The 20413-nt window shown below is 34.8% G+C and overlaps 1 long non-coding RNA gene across 1 annotated transcript in view; it reads right to left on the bottom strand.

The window, feature by feature from the left end:
- The window catches only part of LOC124519403 (uncharacterized), a 64086-nt gene extending 45150 nt beyond the window's left edge, over window positions 1-18936 (bottom strand). Inside the window, exon 1 of the long non-coding RNA XR_006964092.1 lies at window positions 18820-18936. This is a non-coding gene — a long non-coding RNA (uncharacterized LOC124519403). The remainder of the gene's footprint in view (window positions 1-18819) is intronic.
- Between the last annotated feature and the right edge of the window lie 1477 nt (window positions 18937-20413).

The raw sequence follows: 20413 nt of genomic DNA on the forward strand, positions 1-20413 counted from the left end.
ATAAATGCAATTAAGATTTTATATAGGGCCACTAATTACTAACACAAAAATCACTGTGTAGTGTTGAACTCTCTGTGCTACTCTATTCCACTTTTGGAAATAGATACATGCCTTTTTGCCTACAAATCATAACACTGTTCAAAAGAAAGTCAGTCTTGCAGGAAAATATGGAAAGTGGGAAACCAGGCCTACGTAACTCTTCCTAACAGATGTAAGCAGAAGAGAGCGTACGTTATCGCAGTGTCAGATATTCGAAAGCTTCATTTATCTCATGGAAGAGCAAAGTAGCATTTTACCATGAAAAGCCTGAGAGGCTGACCATCAAGAAGATTTAAAAGGTGAATTCAGCAAGACCCTCTACCTTATTGTTAACTTGTAGTCACTTGACAATATTTAAATTGACATTTAAAAAAGATTTATGAATGTCCAATAAACACATAAAAATGCTCAATCTCATTAGTCATTTGAGACATGTAAATTTAAACCACAGTGAGGGGTCATTTTACACACACTAGAATGGCTATATAAAAAAGACATATAATAAGAAGTGTTGGCAAGAATACAGAAAACTGGAACCTTTGTACATGCTAGTAGTAATGGAAAATGGTGCAGTTACTTTAGAAAATCTTTCAGCAGTTTAGGGGCGCCTGGGTGGCGCAGTCGGTTAAGCGTCCGACTTCAGCCAGGTCACGATCTTGCGGTGCGTGAGTTCGAGCCCCGCGTCAGGCTCTGGGCTGATGGCTCAGAGCCTGGAGCCTGTTTCCGATTCTGTGTCTCCCTCTCTCTCTGCCCCTCCCCCGTTCATGCTCTGTCTCTCTCTGTCCCAAAAATAAATAAACGTTAAAAAAAAAAAAATTTAAGAAAATCTTTCAGCAGTTTCTTAAAAAGTGAAACATAAATTTATCATATGATCCAGCAATTCCATTCCTGAGCACTTACCCAGAATACATAAAAATATATGTCCACACAAGGATTTTCATATGAATGTTCACAGAAACATCATTCTTAGTAGCTGAAATGTGGCAACAATTCAAATGTCCACCAACTGATAAATGTCTAAACAAAATGTGGTGTATCCATACAAGGGAATACTGCTCTGCAATAAAAAGGAAGAAACTACTATGATTCTACAACATGGATGAACCTCAGAAACATGCTAAAGCTAAAGAAGTCAGATGCAAGACATAGTGTTATGACTCTATGTATATGAATGGTCCAGAAGGAAAAAAGAAAAAGACAAATGTAGATTTAGTGGTTGCCTGGGAATGAAAGTGGGAATGAGGATTTGCTGAAAATGGACACAGGGATTCTTTCTGGGTTTATTGTGCTGATGGCTCTACAGCTATTTAAATTTACTAAAAATTATCAAACTGTACACTTAAAATGGGTAAATTTTATGATTTGTAATCTATAACTAAATAAAGTTGTTTAAAAAATTGTCAATAACCTGAAATCTAAAAAAGAACCTTAGTGTAACAAATTAGAATTGTATTACAGCTCTTCATCATGTGCTTAGAGCAGAATTTTTTAAGACTAATGTTTTTAGTACCTGGGATTTTCCCTGATCTTCTGACATCTAGGGAAAATAAATAATCTGGAAACTTCTTTGAACAATGGGTGGGAAGAGCTTTAAGCTTTAAGGCCACCATGTATAACATAGCAACACTAATGGCAAAGTGTAAAAGTAATTACTGGATTCCTACATTAATGTGAGAATCTGATATATATCATACATATATATACAACATAACCTGAAAGAATAAACAATAAGCATGCTATTTTAATTTCTCATTAAATATTATTGGTTCCTAAAAGATGGAATGAAAGGAAAAGGTCAATACTTTTCAGTCACTCCCAGATTTACCTATGAATTCTTTAAGTTTTTCATGTATGAACGATAACCTAGAAAAGAGTCTTACACTCTTTGGAGGTTTTTTTTTTTTTTTTTTTCTTGTGATACTTGTTTTTCCTCTTCCAAATTTCAAGCTTCATCCCCCACTCACTGTATTCTAAACCCCACTTGCCATGTAATGAGACTGGTAGTACAGAGGAAACAGGAAAGGAAATACAAGAAAGGAGATTCAGGAAAGAGACTATCTCTCTATGTGCTGCCCATGTTTGCTACTTCCTCATGTGATGCTGTCTTACCCTTACTTCAAAACTATTATAGGATTTGCTCAAACCAGGTATATATCTTCTTCAATGCAGAAATTTTTAAAAAGGTAAAATTAATTTAGTCTTATACTATAACAGTTATAACTAAACCTTGAAATCTTTTAAGCAAATATCTGACTCTCTAAGAAAATGTATAGTTCTTAAGAGGATTATTTATTCTTCCTTAGTACAAAATGCACATATTCTCTGCAGTGGCCTTCAGCATACATTGCTTATAACCAATTGTCTAAATGCATGTGTTCTCTACTAACTCTCACAGGAAAGAAATAACATTCTATGATTTATGACTAGGAGTATTTCATATTCCATGAGTTAATTTTCCTGAGGTATACTAATTTTCCGTTAGTATCCCCAAAATGCCATTGCCTATTTCTGTTATCACATAGCTGTGACAATCATGGTCTTGTGCACAATCTTTATACATCAATATCAGAGACACACCACCAGACTCTTTGTGCCATTTAAAATTGCCTTCAGAGTGAAAAATTGGGATTAAGGGAGAATTTGAACAGAGTAGCATATGAGAAGTCATTGTTAGACGTTTATTTACATGCTTATGTATGCTTTTTTTACATGCTTATTTACCATGTTTTAAAAAATTTACAGTGTTTAATAGGGATCAATAATTGTAATCAGCAATAAATAATAGTAGATGAGACAAAAATGGAATACATTTAAATATAAAAAAACAAAGTAAATATTGAAACTGGTATAAAAATTAGTATCTCATTATTAGTAAGAGTATACAAATGTTGGAATATATCAGTAAGGAGCATTATGCTTTGGATAAAGAGGCATTCTCTAGCCTCTAGAAATCAAATCTCAACTTTATTTACCATACCGAGCAGAGTTCTTACAGGTTTTTTGTGTGTGTGTGATTTTCTTAACTTGGGATAAGAAAAACAAATGTCAGCGGTTCATGAACCGAAAGTACTGTGATAAGTACATAAAAGTAATAACTTTGTACCAGTCAGTAACTGCTGACCACAAAAATGTTTTAGCTTTGGGTGTTACTGAACTTTATCTCACTAAGCAAGATAAAATAGTTGAGTCAACAAGAATTACTCCCTGTCTCTACAAAGCAGATGTTATAAGTAAATAATGCAAAAATAAGCCTACCTGCTTCTAAAGTAAGTCTGTGGGGAGAAGGAAAAATATGCAGCAGACCCCTGCATTGGATGACAGAAAAGGAAAGACAACACAAGAAAATGATGAAGCTTGGGTAAAACTTGAACTCACTGCAGTAAGCACTGTGTTTGAAGGACTTGATAAAAGTCAAACACTTCTTGATTTCTCCCTTCAACTACATTAGGAGACCCAGAGATCATGAATCAATGGTTAAAGGTTCACAACCATCACACCTACTCCAACAATATCTCTCTAAATGGAAGATTCCTGAATCACATATATCTCTGGGAACAAGAACTAGGGATTACTGGGATGGATGGTTGATAAATCCAAATAAGTGGCCCTCTCTTTCAATGGGCTTGACGTGAAGTCTTCATTCTATTAGCCTATGTCAGGATATTAGGGATATTTTGACACACTGATACATTTCCCTCCCATCCCCTTGTTCCTAAGTCAATTGTTCTCCAAATATGATCTGTAAAGCCAAAAACAGCTGGTGAGACCCTTTCAGAGGCCAATGAGGTCAAAACTATTTCATAATACCAAGACCTAATTTGCCTTTTTCACTTGGCTGATATGTACACTGATAGTGTGAAAACAATGGTGGCAAAACTGCTGACACCTCAACATGAATCAGGACAGTAGGCACTAAATTATATCAGTAGTCTAGGAGTCATTGTATTATCTATTGCCATGCACTCATAATTCTGTAAAAAAGAAACACACTGAATTTCACCTAACAGTGTTCTTGATAAAGCAGTAAAATTAATTTAATTAAGCTCGACCTTTGCATACATTCCTCTGTTAATAGAGAATATGACAAAATGTGAGATAAAGATAAAACACTTCTGCCACAATCTGAAACATGTGTCTGTATCCAGTAAAAGCCCTTGTGCAACTGTTTCAGATGCAAGCTCAACTAGCTGCTTTTTCAGTGGAGCAACATTTTTACCTGAAAACACAAGTGGCACACTATAATTATTCAGACATGTTTTGACAGACTTTTGTTTCAAAAATTAATGAAGTGAGCCTATCATTTCAAGGAAAACAACTGACAATATTTGTTGCAATGATATATTTCAAGCTTTCAAGGAAAAATTAGCATTTTGGAAAATATAGGTCTGCCACCATGAACTTGACAATTTCCCAATACTTAAATAATATTCTTAGAGAACACCAGTGATGCTAACAAATGTAATAATGAATTTGCCAATTTTTTAGAGATATACATAACTCAGTTAACCAGTATTTTCCAAATAGCAATGCAGCATGATGCTACAGAATTATGCATGAGTAAAGGGTAATTAAGATGCAAGATACAGCAATGTATTTCACATTTGTTGCTTTGAAATATTTGTTGCTGTAAATCAAAATTCTACATTATAATCAACTTTTGAGAAACTATCAATTGACAAGTTTTGGTGCAATTCCAAACAGACACACACACACACACACACACACACACACACACACACACACTTAACAATTATCTTAAAGATTATTACAATACTCCTTCCTTCTCTAACTGCATATCTGTGTAAAACCAAACTTCTTCGCTATACTTCAGCCAAACAGTACAAAAACAGTTTGAATGCAGAGACAGATATGAGAAGCCAAACAGTAAAGTGATTTGCAAAAAGTTTAAACAATGATGTTTCTCATTTTTTTTCTAATTTTGGAAAAAACAATTTATGTAAAATATGTTTTTAAATAAATTTAAAATGAAGCACTCAACAAATTTCATTTTTAAAATTTCTCAGTTAAAATTTTTTTTTAATGTTTACTTATTTTTGAAAGAGAGAAAGGCAGAGCATGAGCAGGGGAGGGGCAGAGAGAGAGGGAGACACAGAATCTGAAGCAGTCTCCAGGCTCTGAGCTGTCAGCATAGAGCCAACCAGGAGCTCCAATTCACAAACCGTGAGATCATGACCTGAGCCGAAGTCTGATGTTTAACTGACTGAGCCACACAGGTGCCCCCCAAAATTTCTCAATTTTAAACTCTAATACAGTAAATATTGATATAGACAACTCATATAAGCAAAACTTCTTGGAGTTCTAAATAATTATTAGAAGAGTTTAAAGCATTCCTGTTTGAGGATAAACGCTCTAATTAAATATTAACGACTTTTATATTTTATCCTAATGTTCCTGTCATTTACCAACATGCCCCATCATTCCTGTCTTTGTGATTAAATAACCATCTTTCACAAACCCTCCCAAACTAGAGCCCCAGGTCTATGATATAGATACTTTTACAATAGGCCTACAGGTGCTCAGACCTGGGATAATCCCCATCAGTAGTAGCATCAGCAGCAGCAGCAGCATTTTTTTCTTTCCTTAGCTAATCTTCTACTAGGTTCTATTCTAGTTACTTATTTCTCATTTCATTTAAGCTTAACACTTCCTAGATTCTTGTACCACTTAGTTCTAAATAAGCGAAACTAACAAGAGCTTGTTTGAATTGTAGGGGCACTTATTTTATATTCAATAGAAAATCCAAAGACATGAGTTCAGGGTTGAGTCAGCAGCTGAAAGATGTTGTCCAGAACACTATTTTGCTATTTTGCTCACTGATATGACATTCTTCTATTCTTCCATCCCCAGTCTGCTGGTTCCCTTCTTCACATTTGCTTCTAATGGTCACAACGTGTCTGCTGCTTCTCCATATATCATATCCTCATAAGACAAGCTCCAAGATGCAAATAATCAAGAGAGAAAAGGGATTCTTGTAATATGGCACTTTCTTATTTATGAGGAAAATCATTCACAGAACTACCATTGACTTGGCCATTTTTTCCTTTGATATCTTTGGTTATTTAACCTACCTCTAAATTAACTAGAGGAAAGGGGGACTAGTCTATCTAAGCACATACTAGAAATAGAAACATGCATCATCTTCTGAGGCTGGGAACATCATCATTGAACAAATTCTAGGTTCTCTTAGGTAGGAATATTCTTTTTTATGTAATATATTATTATAGATAAAGATAGGTAGGTAGACAGATGCAGGCTCTAATAGGACACATAAGGTTTCTGGATCAGAAAACAGATCATTATTACAAACAGAGCATCCTGGGGGATGCCTGGGTGGCTGAGTTGGTTAAGCATCTCACTTCAGCTCAGGTCATGATCTCATGGTTTGTGAGCTTGAGCCCCACACTGGCCTCTGTTCTGACAGCTCAGAGCCTGGAGCCTGCTTCAGATTCTGTGTCTCCCTCTGTCTCTGCCCTATCCCCGATCCTGCTCTCTCTCTCACTCTCTCAAAAATAAATAAACATTAAAACAAACAAGCAAACAAACAAACAAACAAACAAAAAAAACAGAGCATCTCGGCACTAGGTCTCCAAACTCCAATGAGCAACATGGTAAGAGCCTAATGTTATTGTGTGCTTGTACCACATAGTAGGAATCCTGAATTTATGAGATTCTTAAGTTGTATGGGACAGTTGACATATCTGTCCCTCCTTCCCTTGGATAGAGTGAGAGAGAGGGAGAGAGAGAAATAGAGAGAGAGAGAAGCCTTTAAGCAGGAATGTAAGTAAATCTTTTCTTGAGAAGGCGGAGAAAATTCCCAACCTACCAAAGCTGGAACAGCAAATGGCCTCAGGGGAAATATGTCTCTAAGTATTTGGAACAATACACCATCTCCAGCTTTCAAACTATGTTTGCTAGTAATCATCCTTTTAATGAAGTTTTCCAGTGAGTTTTGTTCAGAAAACCCAGACCATACACAAATATGAAAAAACTTATGGAGGGCTGCTCCCAACAATAGCACACTATCATTATCCCTGCTTTACAAAGGTAAACAGAGCTCAGTGATGGCAAGGAACTTGCCAAAAATAAACCCCTACTCAAACCTAGATGTTTTTGATTCAAAAGCCTTTATTACTTCCTGGATGTTATGCTACTTTTGGTAACATGTGGCAAGGGAAGGGGAAAAGGAATAAATAAATGGGTTCTGGAATCTAAACTATAATTCCAAAATATTTGGAAATATAGGTCATATTCTTATTTTATATCTTTAGTTCTGTTTCAGACTCTACTTGGAATGAAACCATGATTTCCAACATTTAATACAAGTGAAAATGTATCCCTGAAAATGGAACCAACCAAATACAAGTGAAATTTGAAAAACATCTGTTTGAAAGCTGTGACTATTTATAGTTGGAAATCTTTGCTTCCTTAAATATGACTTGAGAGAATACTTTTGTTTATGAAGCAATACAGTCCATTTATAAGATAAAAGTACAAAGGGACTTTTTGTTGAAAAAATTGTCACAACATATAAAATATATACACACACAAAATCATTTTCTGCCTTTAAATATAGCTGCTATTGACTATGTAATACAGCAACTCCTACAGATGTTAGTAGCCATGATATAAAGGGTTGCAATTCTTTTTTTCTCTCTCTCTCTTTTTTTTTTCAAAAGAAACCTTAGACAGTTCAAAGTAATACAATACCAAATAGAATGCCACAAATTGAGATATTGTTTAATCCTTCATAGCTCCTGGGAAATAATGCCCTTTGTAATTAAGCCTGTACTCCATTGACGCTGTGTTTTCATAAGTCAGAGAGGGGTGTTGTTCAACTTACTGTCAAATATTATATGAAAGTATTTCTGCAAGATTACAATGCTGAAAAGCGTATCATTAAGGGTCCTTATGTTTTGTATTTAATTTGTATATATGACAATGTATAAAATAATAAAACTGCAAATCTGAAAAAAGAAAAAAGAAGAATGCATATGAAATACCACAAAGTTGTATGCATGTTCTTCACCTTTTTTTTTAATAGCCAGAATGAATCAGGCAAGCTGCATGTACAGTTGGTTAAAAGAAATTGTCCTGCTAATTTACATATATATTTTTAGAAGTCCTATTTCAGAAGTTCCTCTAATTTTAATCTTCAATTTGGAGACAAATTTTGGCCATCGACAGATGAATATATGGATCATTTACATAGAAGAAAATCTCCTATGTATAATTTTTGACTAAAATTTTCCATCCGTTGTGCCACCTTGTCATACAGAGTGCATTTCTTGTCACTTACATGCCTATGATATAAACCTCAGAGTAAATTTATTCAGACTTACCTGAAAGCTTAGTTTATTTGAAGAAGTTTATGGCCAGAAATTTTTGCATAAATGCATTTGGAAATTATAAGGAATACTGATAATTTTCTTTCTGGTTTTCCTGGTACTTTTTTCCTCAGTTGGTGAAGTCATTAAAACCTAATCAGTTCATAATATGTACACAGTTCCTGATCCATATAAATTGAAATATAGATTTCAGAAAAGGTTTAAAAGTCTAGATATATTTACATGTGTGGAGAAAGTATAGAGAAAAAAGAAAAATTTTTTAAATAAATTTTAAAAATTGGGGCACCTGGTTGGTCCAGTCTGTTAAGCGTCTGACTCTTGATCTCAGCTCAAGTCATGATTTCACAGTTCATGAGTTTGAGCCCCGCAATGGGTTCTGCGCTGACAGTGTGGAGCCTGCTTGGGATTCTCTCCCTTTCTCTCTCTGCTCCTCCCCTACTCTCTCTCTCTCTTTCTCTCTCTAGATATAAATAAATAAACTTAAAAAATAAATAGAAAACACGAAGAAAAAAATTCAAATAATTGGAATTTTGGAATAAAATTCTTTGGACACTTTAAGTGATTGGAAAACAATTCAAGTTGAAGATCAGATGTAGTGTAAAGTCATGGCTGAAAACTCTGTCAGCATCAGGCTCTTTTTGGAAGCCTTACAAATTCCACACACGACATAGAAACATGCAAACCTGCTCCACTGCGCATCTAATTTTCAAATACCTGCTGCCTTACACAACACAAATTCAATAAATTTGCTTTACCCTCATATAACAACACATTACAGAATGAATATTCTTATTCAATGTTTTCACTATCATAGATTCAGTTTTAGTTTGCCAGAAACAGTTCATAAAAACACAGACATACACGCACTATCGATTAGACAATTAAATGTAAATATCAATTGACCAATTAGATATAAATGTTAAATATATGGAAAAATATTCATAAGAAAAGCTTATGCCTATTTCCATGATTTTAAGATGCCAAATAAGATACATCATGAATTTAGCAAGAGATTTTAAAGTGAAACAGTAAATACCTAACCTGAAAGATTCTTAGGATTCTTGATACATTAATAATAAACATGTCTTAAATTTAAGAATGTTAAAAACAAGTAGGGTTGCCAGACTAAGCAAATAAAAATACAGAACACTTAGGTAAATGAATTTCAGGTTAACATGAATAACTTTTTAGTATAAGCATGTTCCAAATACTATATGGGACATACTCATACTCAAACAAAAATTATGAGCTGCTTATCTGAAATCCAAATTTAACTGGGTAATCTGTATTTTATGTGACAACCCTAGTGATAAGACAAAATACCTGAAAAATCTCTCCATGACCACTCAACATTGATAGAATTCTCTACTCATACAATCACAAAACCCTTATCCTGTAGGCCATCCTGGAGAAGATTTGATTCTACTTTTATGTTCCATTTGCCCTGCCTTTTGTACCTTGCTTCACTTTTTTTCAGCTGTTTTTTAAATACTTTCTCCAGATACCAGTTTTGAGAGTGGCCTTTTCTGCTTTCACATGTTTCTATAGTACAAATGACTTTACATGCTCTTAGTATAAATTAGTGTAAAGTGAATATGACATAAAATTCACATGGGATGATGCATGACTTTTTCTAGCCTATTCTATTTTCTGGCACCACTAATAATAGTTGAGAACAAAGCATAAAATACAGAAACATGTTGTGTTAGTTTTCTATTTCTGCTTAATAAGTTATCACAAACTTAGTGGCATAAAACACAAATTTACCCTTACAGATTGAAAGTAGTAATAGCAGTAGTAGTCACAGCATTAATAGTAGCAGGACTAGCTGCAATAGTAGTCTGACACAGCTCTTTATCTCACTGGGCCAAGATCAAAGTGTCTGCAGAGTTGCATTCCTTTCCATAGCTTCTGGAGGAGAATCGGCTCCTTTGACTTTCCCAGTTCCTACAGGCTGCCCACACTTCTTGCCTTGAGGTCCCCTCACTCAAACTTGAAAGCCAGCAAAGTATCTCTCTGAACTTCTTTAGCATTCACATTTCCCTGTGACCACAGCCAGGGAAGAATCTCTGCTTTTAAGGACCTATGTCATTAGATGGAGGGTACCCAGATAATCTAGGACAATCTCTCAACGTCAAAGGCTTTACATGTAAGGACTGCCATTTTGCCACATGAGCTAATATATTTACAGGTTTTAGAGATGAAGATATGGATATGGGGGGGCATTATTCTGTCTACCACATGCAGCTAAATTATAGCAAGCCAAAGAGGGACATTTAACCATGTCACCACATGTTCTTTGTCTTGGCTCAGTTTGGCCCCTTGCGTAGTCTTTACTACCTACTTCTCACCAGTCCTTATAATCTTCTCGTCTGTGTAACTCCACATCTTTCCTTTATTTTTTCTTAAATACTGAGGCTATGAAAGAGTCTATTCCTACTCTTTTTTTTTAAGTTCATTTATTTGTATTGAGAGAGATTAAAAAAAAAGTAGAAGTGGGGAAGGGCAGAGAGGTAGAGAGAGAGAGAATTACAAGCTGGCTCTGCACTGTCAATGCAAAGCCTGATGTAGGGCTCAAACTCACGAACTGTGAGATCATGACCTGAGTCAAAGTCAGATGCTCAACCCACTGAGCCACCCAGGTGCCCCCACATCTTTCTTTACACACCTTCCATCAAGCTTTTTCCTTTTATTGTTTGTTTTTTAAATCATTTTTATGGTACAATTTATTAATTTATTAGGAATTTGCCTTTTTAAAAATCTGTCAGTGTTAAATTTAGAATTGTTTTTTATTCTGTTATTGCTCTGGTTACAAAGTTGCAGAGTTTGATGGGTTTGGCACCAATTCTATCTTTCATGTAAGATTTATTTGTTGCATACAATTTGGCAGAACATAAGGTTTTCCAGGAATACATACACCACATTATGAAATATGTGTGTTTTGTTTTTCTCTTTATTCTTTCCATGAAAGAGAACTAAAACTTCCTTTCTTGGCTTATCAGATCTCCAATAGAGGGCAATCAATCCTAAATCTATATCTCTATTCTCATTGTTTATATAAATATCAGTTTACAATCTTTGGTGATATACTTGCTATTTTCACTTTTCTCATTATTATGACAAATTTATTAAAAATAACTTTTATTCTTTTTTCTTGACCAACTAGCTTCCCTTCCAATCACCCCGTTAATTTTCAACACTTAAATATTAGCAGTTAACTACTGTACTAACTGTGCCCTTCTTACCCAGACTCAGTTACCAAGATTTTGATGTTTCTGCCTTTGAAATTCTTTCATGATAAATTCTGGCCTCTAATGCTAAGCTCTCAAAGTGTGGTTCATACATCTCTAAAGAATAACAAAATTATTTAAGGTTATTATAAAGGTATTTTTTAATATACACATTTTTATAGATACTCTCTTTTAAAGTTTTTTTAAGATTTATTTTGAGAGAAAGAAAGAGCACATTAGCAGGGGAGGGGCATAGGGAGAGGGAGAGAGAGAATCCCAAGCAGGCTCCATGATGTCAGTGCAAAGCCCTACCCAGGGCTCAAACTCACAAACCATGAGATCATGACCTGAGCCCCGATCAAGAGTCAGACACTTAACTGACTGAGTCACCCATGCACCCATGGATACTCTCTTTTATACTAAGTAAATTGGTATATTTTTTATGTCAGTGTTGGGGAAGGCAAAGTTTTACTCAACTCCCTTAAGAGTTCTTGCCTGAAACAGAAAATTAAATTGACAAAGGCATGTTTGTAGGAAAAAAGTATCCACATTTCTTTAATGTAAGTTTTATGTGACATGGAGCCTTCATAAGGAAATGAAGACCTGAAGAAACAGTTAGATCTTAGTATTTTATGGTAGGTTTCATGAAGAGTGGGCAGTTGTGCAGAAATATGATAGATCAAGGAGTATGAGCTAAGGGTTGTAAACTAGAGAAAACTGAGCAAGGCCTGTTTATCCAGATTCTTCCTGGCATCGTTTTGTTTTTGGAGGCTGCTTTCCTCTGGATATAGGGATGATGACTCTCACATGAGGGTTTTATGATCTGTTTCAGGGGAGAAGGGTGGAGGGAGGATGGGCGAGTTTCCTGCCACTGTTATTCTCTCAAACTACTTTAGCTTAAAATACTTAATATACCAAGGAGCCATGATGGGGTAGCATGTCCTGAACCCATCATTGGGGGTTATGAAATAAAACTGCCAACGTTTTAAGTTGCTTAATTTAAAATTGTATTAAGAATTACAAGTACTATGCAAAAGTTGAAAAATCTATTATGGTTATATATAACAGAATAAGAACTAAGAAACTATAGAATAAATGGGGTTTAGATCATTTTCCCATTTCCACATTCCATTCCCTATCGAGGGCAACAGGGAAGCACCAGAGAATTTTTGAGAGTGACTGATGTGATCACACTGATCTTGGTAATGTCTGTAAACTGGGAGTTGATGTTCTACTTGAAATGCAAAAAAGGTTAGAAAGAGTTTGAGATCAAAGGATAGAGCAAGCAAAATCTTAGGTCATCTGTGGCAGACGCCATAGGGAAATGGAGCCCTTCACATCTCCCCCTACCCACCCATCTCCTCTTGTTTTTCTCAGTCAGGGTGGTAACACAAAGTATGCTAAGACACCAAGGTTGCAGGCCTAGCATAAAAATGTTACAAAGCAGTTTGCCTAATACATCTCATGCTCTAGTTCAGATTAAGCTTAAGAGACAAAAGAATATCTACTTGTAAACCACATATGTTCTAACTGTACTACATTCGAAGGTGAGAAAACCATTAGTGATTAGGAGGCAGACACACATATATATTCTATATTGTTTGCCATATAGAAAATGTAACAATAGCCCTGATATATTAGGGATGCGGGAATCCTGATCACATCAACATTGTGATTTCAAGTCTGGAGTCATGATTTAAATTATCCACTGCTTTATTTTCATTGCCATGAATGTCATTGAGGTTCAAATCCTTATTAATTCATTTCTGATGTACTAAAATACCTGAAATACTAGTTTTACTCTTCCTCTGGCAAATACTCTGTACATTTTTTTAATGTTTATTTATTTTTTAGAGAGAGAATATGGGTGGCGGAGGGGCAGAGAGCGGGGTGGACAGAGGATCCAAAGCAGGCTCTGTGCTGACAACCCCGAGCCCAGTGCAGGGCTCAAACTCACGAACTGTGAGATAATGACCTGAGCCAAAGTTGGACAGGGCCACCCAGGAGCCCTTACTCTGTACATTTTTTAATTGAATTTCTTGCAACAGATTTTCTTTTCCTCACCACACTTAATACCATTAAGCATGTGACTACAGAGTCTTCCTTAAAATTTTGATCATCACATAAACTTTCCATAACTCTTTTCTAACCTTAGATAATAATAATAAAAAGTTGTATCTAAAGTTACCAGATTGGCGTCCAAGCAATTATCCAACAATGTCTTACTCTACCTGTCCAACATCATCATTATAATCAACCATGCCAACAGCAATGTTTATTGCATGCCTATAATATGCATTGTGCCATGCACAATTGAAAATTATAAAGAAGTATGAAATCTTGTTCTGGCCCATAAGAGTTTACTTAATCAGTAGAGATTTCATACAAATTGATATATAAATTGGAGAATAATATAAAAGAATTACTAACTGAAGGACACATGCAGAAAATTCTATAAAGGCTTGAAAGAAAGATCAAGCTTGCACATATCTGGTTATTTTAACTGTTACTCCCTCCAATGAGAGAGTCCATTCCTCAAGCCAGATTAGCCTCCTCATTTTTGTTGAGTCATGAAATATTCAAACGCTTCTAAATGCTGTGTTCATTTTACTTGGCAAAGCACTCCAAGGCTTCACCATTTTACCAAATTTTAATATTTAATTTCAATTTAACTTAGATTTTCTAACCTCAGTTAAAACTTATTTAATTCTACATAGTTTTGCTGAAAGAAATACATACTGCCATTAGATGAAATTAGAAATCTCTTCTGGGTTAAGCAGCTTGTCTTTTCATGGTCATGGTTACCTCACAGAAACGAATAATATGCATTTCCTTTGATTTATGCATTTTGCACAAAATTAAAATATTTTGCAATTAAATTAAAATAGTCACTGTTGTCGCTAAATATTTTTAAATTAATGGGCAATGCATACATATATAAGATATATAATCATATGATTATGATATATATATATATATCAGGTTAAATTGCTTTTGATTTTAAATTATAAAATCTCTTACAGAAGGCTTTAGGACAGTTAACTAATAAAGAAATTCTCAATTTTTGAGAAAGTACCTTTTACATTAATAAGTTTAGAAGTAATGTTTTATTAAAAACCAGATTTTCACATTTCTTAGGCTGCAGAGTACAAACAAATGGGAAATGTATTCCACTGTGAAAACAAAAAAGGTGAGAATTTCAGAGACTTTTATTTTGGCATTCCCATGTTTTAAAAGCTGTATGTGTTGTATTTCAGAGGTCTTAAATTGTGTATTTTACTGAGACAGAGGTTCAAACATTGCCAAGCATGACCTTTAAATTCAGTTTCTCCTAAAACTAAAAAATATGTTCTAAGTCTTCCATTTCTTTTTACATCAGTTTCAATTTAAGCAACTAATGGTCCTGTTATGATCACCATCTTCTTCTTAGAATCTGGACTTTTCCCTAAACAGAAATAAAATGAGGCTCCTACAAGGCAAGATAGTTATTTGGTATGCTTGCCAATATTCTTGTGGAAGAAGTAAGTGGCAGGATATCTAAGACATCCAGATTTAAATATAGAAATAAAAAATTCTTGACATTTCATAAAATTGAAGAGGTTGATCATGGTTTCATAAAACTCACTGATTTTATTATAGTGTTCTGAGCTTTTCCAAAGTTTCCCTACTAAGTTTAACTGTAATGCTTCCTTGTGGACTACTTAGTATAATACTCTGAGTAAAGATACTGTTTGCATTCTGCCCAAATTTTCTTAAAATTCTACTTTCTTTTCCAGTATTAGTTCACCAAATTGCTTTAGGTCAGAATCTTCAAAGCAATCTCATCTATAAAGATTTTATTTTGACCTTTCTTACAAACTGTTTTCATTAAATTATTACATGCAACAGAGCTACCTTTAGAGATGAAGAAGTGTAACTTGTTCTGAATGCAACTGTTTAGTGTCTGAAATTCATACTTGCTTTCCCCCTATTTTGTTTTTCAAACAACTTGGTGGGGGTCAGGAGAAGCATAGATATATTACTAAGTTTCTGTTTGGCAACTCTACAAATGACTCCTACACTAATTTGCCATGCCTTTGGGGCTGCGGCTAAGGAGCTGTGATAATGGAACTAGAGGCAAATCAACCTAGCCCTCTAATGCTTGACTAGTTTCAACTTATTGGCGTAAGTTTCTACTAGGGTCTCCCTGAATTAGTACTGTTTTATTCACATACTCAGCATCTCCTACTGTAGGTCAAATGGGAACTGCTCCCTGGGAAAGAATGTGAGTAATCTGGCTGAGAAATGTGCTGGATTGAGTGAAATTGTGTTGGCCGCTCTGCCCCATTTTTCTCCTTCTCTGGTCTCCTTCTATCATAGGAGCTGGAAGCCTGGGGACTACATTTTCAAGAATTCCTGCCAGTATGGTCTTAGGTTAGATTCTGCCAATGAGAGGCACTAGTGTAATTCTGGAAGGTATAGGAAAAGCAAGAGCAATTATTATTCTCATGGCTGTGGACGGAAATTACCAAGGCTTTTCTAGCAGCTTCCTGGTGTCCTCCAAGGAAATCACCTGCTTTAATGAAGGAGGCAGTGAAATCAGTGGCAATGATTTTTTATAATCTGAAAATTTTCTGGTTTCCTAAATGTTACATTCTCTAACCTCTTCTTCCCCAGACCTTTTAATGTTTTTTTAATACCCACTATTAAGCCATTTGCCGTGTGAAACAGCTAGAGTTGTTTTTTTCTTTTTTTTCTAGTTTCCTCACTGAACATCAATAGATATAGAGACTCTTGAAGAAAAGGAATCCAGAACTCATCTCCTTTTGGTGGTTCTGATTGAGGGAAGAAAACCAAGGATACCAAACAGGAACACACCAAGAGGAAATAGGCTGGTGACCTGTAATCAGCTCCAGGGATGTCCACACAGAGTTTATTTGGCAATGAATAACTAAGGACAAAAATCATCTGTCCTAGGCAAGCAGGTAAAATGACTAGGCTTTGGAATTATTAGCTGGGCATGCAAATGACAACTAAAAGTTTTAACTTTGAAAGCATGTAAAATACCATCTCTGCTCGTGCAGATATTAAGCTCAGCAAGAGCCACTTCAGCATTAAAGACAGATGCATCCTATCTCATCTCCATCCCTCACAGAAACAGAAAGTCATCATCAGCAGAGACCCTCCCAATCCTCCACCAAATCTGCAAACAGACCTACATCTGAAGGCTTTCCTTTTTCATAATAATAGAGGAATCCTGTGCAAGCCAGTTGAAGACTAGGACCTGCTTTCTCAGTGATCTGCAGCTTTTAGTTATCCTGTCTGCCTCTTCAAGTCTATGCTACCAAAAATACTGTTAATGTGCTTGCTCCAGGAACTCGCAACTACAAAAAGATCTCTTTTAACCACTATTAGAGTCTACCATTCAAAAGGTCTCTTTTAACTGATATTAAAGTCTACTTTTCCTGCCTTATTATTGGCCAAACTTTTCAAAAAATATTTTTATTTGTACTGTTTCTGTTTTTCTACTTCCAAACATCTGTCAGTCCATTCCAGTTTAGCTTCTTTAAATCTTCAGTATTTCTCAAAAAACTTCTCTGGCTATGGTCATTCATTCATTCATGTATTTTTTCATTTAACGCATATTTACACAGGCTAACTTGCAATATATATCTTTATATATATATATATCTTTATATGTATCTTTTACATATACATTATATATATACACATATATATGTGTGTACATATATAATTCCTACCATAATGCTGCACTATAGATAGATAGACAGACAGATGATAGATAGATGATAGATAGATAGATAGATAGATAGATGATAGAGACAGAGAGAGAGGATAGATAGTGATATTTCCTATATCCAGTTATTGTCATTTCCCAGCCAGTGGAAAAAGTAAAAGAATGAAATGAAGGACAAGCAGCATTTAAGGATATAAACCGAAAGTTGTAGACATCATTTTATACACACACACACACACACACACACATATATATATATGCACATATATATGTAAAAGGGAAAGTGTCTCTGCCTTGATTGATGTTGCAAATGCAATCAACATCTTTGCCTAATCATTTATTCTTTGTAAAATAAGAAAAAAACATAGTACAAGCTTATTGCAACAAGATATAAAATATGAGGATAGATACATAAAAGAAAATGTAATATATTTCCCCAACTAGTTGATTTAACAGTTTAATGTAGATTCTTCCACACATATCTCTATACTCACATAATTTAGGTTGTAACACATGAAATTGCTGATATTTGACTGTTTTTTACTTATAACATTTATCAAATGATTCAATACATATGTACATGTATAAAGATTTTCATTTATTTTAAAATAGTTTTTGAGCAATTTTCAAGTAATACTTTATATTTTTAATTTTTTTAACTTTTACTTATTTATTTTGAGAGAAAGACAGCATGAGCACAGGCAGAGAGGGGAAAAGAGAGAATTCCAAGCAGGCTCTACACTATTAGTGCAGAGCCTGACACAGGGCTTGAATCCATGAACTGTGAGATTATGACCTGAGATGAAATCAAGAGTCAGATGCTTACCTGGCTGAGCCACCCAGGTGTCCCAAATAACATTTTAAAAATATAAATGGTTCGGGGTTCTGACTCTTGATTTTGGCTCAGGTCACACTCTCACGGTAGTAAGATTAAGCCCTGCATCTTACTCTGTGCTGGCAGTGTAAGCCTGCTTGGGATTCTCTCTCTCCCTCTTCCTTTGCCCCTCCCAAAACATGTGCTCAACACACATACACACGCAGACTCTCCCTCTCTCAAAAAACAATGAATGGTTCAATGAATGGATAATATCTGTGTTCATCTTTGCTGGGGAAATATATAAACAAAACCTTCTGCCAACCCAGGAAAACATTTCCACAAAGGTGGGAGAGAAAATACTCATTGAATGAGCATTACACCAGAATATGATGAGCGTAACTGCAAATCCATTAAGAAACTGCAAAGGCAGAAGGAAATCTCATTCTTACACAGCCAAGCAGATACAACACATTTCATACGTGTTATCAAGGTAAACAATAACTATTGTTCAAGGAAGAGGATTTGACAGCATCATTTGTCACACATAGTTCATTCTAAATTCACCTGATAATTGAGATGAGTAATTGTGTTAGTTAATTGAATTTACTCAAAAACAAATTAAATTCTTACCTTTATGACAGGAGGTAGTTCTGCAAGTTGGCCAAGGTTGGGCTCCTCCTACCTGCCCACAGAAATTGGGATATAGGAGTACTATCTTCTTTAATTATTACATTTCAGAGAGGACTCCCAGGTCCTAGAGAAAGACAATCCCAGATTGTAAAAATGACAAGGGGCTTATTTAGCCTTTAAAAAGATTTACATACATTTTAAAGAGATGGAAGGAAAATAACCACAAATTTTCTAAAGTAAATGTCTAAAAAAAGGAAAGGTAGGACATCTCTTCATTTTTCATAGGTAGAATTAAGCCACTTAAACTTGTATTTACTCTTACATATTATATATCAAGCATCAAAACATTTACATAAAATTAACTACCTTTCTCTTCATCATTATATGTTATCTCTCAATATTTGAATAGTTGGGGTCTCTATAGTAGTAACTGTATAGGAGGCAGAAAAGTCACTATGGAAAGGTTGGATAAATATATAAACTTACAGGATAAGAAAACAAATCCCATAGTCAGTAATCCATGTAGATATTATTTTAAGATAACTGAAAATCATCTACACACAAGTAAATTTCTGTCAACTTATATTTTTAGTAAATAATCACGATTAAATTGAATCAATTGTACACAGTACTTTTCTTAATAGTTTAGAAGTAAGAACATGATTGCTACAGTGAAAAACACATATACTAGATCTTGATGGTAATTAAAATGTATCCCCTTTCCTATTGTAGAAATTCAGTTATATCCTGAAAAACCACAACTAGTAAAACATGAGGGCATAAATTAAATACACATGGTTATGCAGACAAGGAAATAACACTTAACTCATGTTTTCCTATCTGAATAAGTATACAATATGTTTCACTTTTGCATTCAGGCTACCACGTATACATGCTCAATTAGTATACCTATCGTACTAAACTATATTTAATTTTGTATTTCTGATGCTTGCACAGTTCCTGGCATGATGACACCTAATAACTGTTTATTAGATTACATGTTAAAGTAATTTTATTTTAAACCTAATAACCATTTATTGAATTAAATTTTAGAATGACTTTGGTTTAAAATTATCCAAGGATTAACCTCTCTATTGATCTTAGGATTACTTATTTTCCCAAACAAAACTAGATAATTTAAAAATTCTGTCTGCAAGAAAGCTAGTATTTTCAGAATACCACATGAAAGCATTTTACCTGCACCATATTTTTTGACCCTCATAAAAATTGCTAAAACATAGGTATTTATATTTATTAGTATATAGACTAAGGTACTAACAGAGACCCAAATATACATTGACTTAAAAAAGTACAGGCTTATTTCTCTCTCAAGGAACATTTAGTACATAGGGTGATCCCAAGAGGGCTCTGCCAGACTCAAGGTAGAGTTTCTACCCCTGAGTCCAAGATGGTACCATTTCCCACATCCAACTATTGTCATTTCCCATAAGTGAGAAAAGGAAAAAAGAAAATGTAAGACAAGCAGGGGTTTTAAAGAATATTATCTGAAAGCTGCATATATCATTTGTGTACCACTTTTGCCTAGAACAAGGTCAGATAGTCACAGTAACAAAGCAGGTTAAGAAACGTAGTC

Source organism: Lynx rufus, unplaced genomic scaffold, assembly GCF_022079265.1.
Source record: "Lynx rufus isolate CCGP_SWC_20201006 ecotype Redwood Valley unplaced genomic scaffold, mLynRuf1.p SCAF_1, whole genome shotgun sequence".
Lineage (NCBI taxonomy): Eukaryota > Metazoa > Chordata > Mammalia > Carnivora > Felidae > Lynx > Lynx rufus.